The sequence below is a fragment of the Cebus imitator genome, unplaced genomic scaffold (genome assembly GCF_001604975.1).
Source record: "Cebus imitator isolate Cc_AM_T3 unplaced genomic scaffold, Cebus_imitator-1.0 Scaffold104, whole genome shotgun sequence".
Taxonomy (NCBI): Eukaryota; Metazoa; Chordata; class Mammalia; order Primates; family Cebidae; genus Cebus; species Cebus imitator.
The window spans coordinates 574,719-578,184 of NW_016107419.1; the positions used below are offsets into that span (position 1 = coordinate 574,719).

General features: G+C 34.2%; 1 long non-coding RNA gene across 1 annotated transcript in view; it reads left to right on the forward strand.

Moving 5' to 3' along the window:
• The first annotated feature begins 284 nt into the window (after positions 1–284).
• LOC119472547 overlaps positions 285–3,466 on the forward strand; it is a 68,879-nt gene continuing 65,697 nt past the window's right edge. Inside the window, exon 1 of the long non-coding RNA XR_005201692.1 lies at positions 285–340. This is a non-coding gene — a long non-coding RNA (uncharacterized LOC119472547). The remainder of the gene's footprint in view (positions 341–3,466) is intronic.

A 3,466-nucleotide genomic window follows, 5' to 3' on the forward strand; every position in this document is an offset into this window, starting at 1 on the left:
AAACTATTATTTTTATTATCAACACTTCAGAAGGTTTTAGATGTTTCACTCTAAAATCTAGAAAGTGTACTTACCAACATATATGAATCTAAAAAACAAAGTTGAACAAAAAGAGCAAGCTATATGACTGTAATAAAAAGCATGATAAAATGTTTATAGAGACTGGAAAAAAAAAAAAAAAAAAAACCCGAAATACTAGCATGTATTTTTTTTTTAGAGACTAGAGAAATAAATGGGGATGATAAATCCCAAATTCAGGACAGTGTTTCCTTCCACAGGAAGATGAAAGAAAGAAGGCGAGAGGCTATATAAAATTCATCAGAGAAGTACATGTGATGGGGTGAGGCTTCCATGGTCTATGAAATGTGTCATTTCTTAAGTTGAGTTGTGAGTATACTTATCTCTCTTCACAGGCCAGGTAAATTTTAAATTAATTTATTAAATTTTTTACTTCCATTTCCTCCATGTTGTACAAAACAGAAAAATTAACAGAGCACTAATATACAGTTTGCTAATATTTAGTAATTTATAGATACTTGTGTGTACATTATCTCGTGGGACCTACAAGCATCAACACATTTAGGCTGGGTAGTATAGTAGGAAAAAAAACCCAACACAGCTTTAGGTTTTTTCTAAAAGCTTGGGCTTGGTGACTGAAGCCATGTCATCAGTCAGTGTCCTTGTTCTTAATGATTTTTGCTTCTTAATCTTTAAAACAATAATAATGCTTACTTCATAGGGAAATGGTGATGGTTGCATAAAATAGCCCATTCATCAGCATATAGAAGGCTCTTAACTAGTATAAGTTCATCTCATACCTAGCTTGCAGGATCCCATGAAGACACTATGCTATGCTGCAGTTGTCTTTATGGGTAAATGAATTTTGGAGTATTTTCACATGACAAGAGGCTGCAAAATATAGTCTTTTTAAAAATCATTAGAGCACAGGTCCTGTGGCACTAAAAAAAATCTAGAGAGGGAAAAGGAAGTGGAGATTCAAGGATGGCCTAGAGTATCATTACTAACATCATTTAGAAAGACTTAAACTATTATTTTGCTTATGTGACATTCATGTTCTATTACCAACAGAGTCAGGAATAGAAAAGTGTTAAACGTAGTTAAATTAACAGGTAAAATAAAAATCACGTGAGAAAATATGGTAGCAACTCTAATTCTGAAACACAGGATTCATTTCCTTTACTCTGAAAAACCTTCCTAACTCAACAGGATGCTAGCGCCAGAGAACCTAACATAATAGACATAAATTTTCTTTCACTTGAGCCATTTCCCCATATCTTTCTCTTTCTCTCCCTTTCTCTCTCATTCCAAGAGCTTAAGAACTTAGCTGCTTTTAATCCTGGACAAAGAAACACACTGGATAAGAAATCATTTGAACCTGAAATACTATAACAATTATTAGACAATCTCTATGCTAATTAAAGTATAACCTACAAAAAAAGGCAAAAGAAAAGTAAAGGTAAAACCATGAGTCAGAATCTGGTTCATAAAACAGGTGACCTTTAGCTATGCCTCATTGGCATTTTCTCCTCACAAAATATGACCACTTATATAAGACACCATGAAATTACATACTTGTTATAGTTAGTTTTGCTCTTTGCAAATGGAACTGCTCAAACTAGAAATTACGATAATGTTTTGTATCTAAGTGCACGCTTTTTAAAAGAACCTGAAAGTATGTTAAAATTTTACTGCTGAGATATGACAATAAGAATAGAGAATTTAAACATACATACGCATGCGCACATATACAAACATACGTATCTTTTCCTTTAAGCTTCTTTTATGGAAAGTGAAAAGAAACTGGTATGTTGACTTTTTGCCCTCCTAATTGGAGTGATGCTGCAGACACCCCACCAAAGGTCACCTTCATTCTATGTTTTCATCTGTGAGGCTTCAATGTTTGTAAAAGGTAGAGTGAAAGATAATAACAGTGCATTTTCTTTTTAACTAGTCTTTTAATTGAATATATTTTTTCTAAAAATGTTTCCAGGTTCTCCAAATCTCCATATCATTAGAATGACACTGTATGTTCTTCCAACAATCCATGTTTTGACTTCTGGTTTCCAGTCTGGTTTATAAGAAGATTAGAAGTTTCAACTCCAGTTTAACAAGAAAAAAAATGAAAAAAAAAATATAACATTTCTTCTTGGATGTATCAAAGAAATGAGATTACTGAACAAACTGTTGGCCCCAAAATTGGAGAGCAGCAGGCAGATTCAGAGAATCATAACTTCCCAGAACAGAGAGCTATGAGCAGAAACCTCAGAAGGAGCCAGTCCTAGAGTGGGAAAACCTGAACTCTAATTTACAAATTGGTGGAAGCTCAGAGAGGACACATCTGAAAGTTAAAAATTTCAGGGGTTCCCAGTCACCAGGGAGCTCCCACATTTTTATGAGCATCACCTCCAGGAGTTCTACCAGGTTCTGACAGAGAGTATCAAAAAATCCTCTCTTGCTTCCAGGAGAAGGAAGGGAAAATGAACCATTTTAAAATATGTATAGAGTATTTTGTTCTTAACAGGGCCTACCCTCAGGAGAAACTATTTTACCAAGCCTAACCTAACTAGGGGAAGGGAAATAGACAAATGTATCCTCCTCTATCCATCCTATCGCACATGCTGCAGGGAAAAACTGAGAAGCATTGATAAAGTTCATCATTCAGGAGCACAAATTAACCAACAGATGGAAACCTAATCATAGATTTATAGAATATTTCCCTTCCTCTTACATTGCTAAAAGCCTGATTACCACAGTTTCTTTTACCCAGCACATTATATCACCTTTCAACAGTTTTAAGTGATTGAACAAACGTCAGAACCAAAGTCAGATATGGCAGTAAATGTTGGAATTATCAGACCAGGAATTAAAACAAATTATGATTACCATGCTGAGGGCTTTAATGGAAAAAGTGGGCAATATGCAAAACAGATGGGTAACTTCAGCAGAGATGAAAAATCTAAGAAATATGTTTTTAAATGATCAAAAAGACATTGAACAGAATTAAGCCATTATAACAGAAAAGAATACATTTGATGGACTCATTACTAAAATGGACACAGCTGAGGAAAGACTCTCTGAGCCTCAGGATATAATCACAGAAACTTCCAAAACTGAAAAGCAGAGAGAACACACACTGAAAAAAAAAATAAAATAAAAAAAAAAAAAAAAAAAAAAAAAAAAAAAACCAAGACCATAATACAATATCCAAGAAATGAGGACAGCTACAAAAGGTATAATATACACATAATAGAAATACTAGAAGAAAGAGAAAGGGCCAAAAGCAGTATTTGAAACAGTAACAACTGAAGATATCCCTGAAATCAATGTCGGACACCAAAGCACAGGTCCAGAAAGCTCAGAGAACACCAAGCAGAATAAATGCCCCAAACAACACCCATGCCTAGGACTATCATATTCAAATTTCAGAAAAAAAAATTATGTGTGT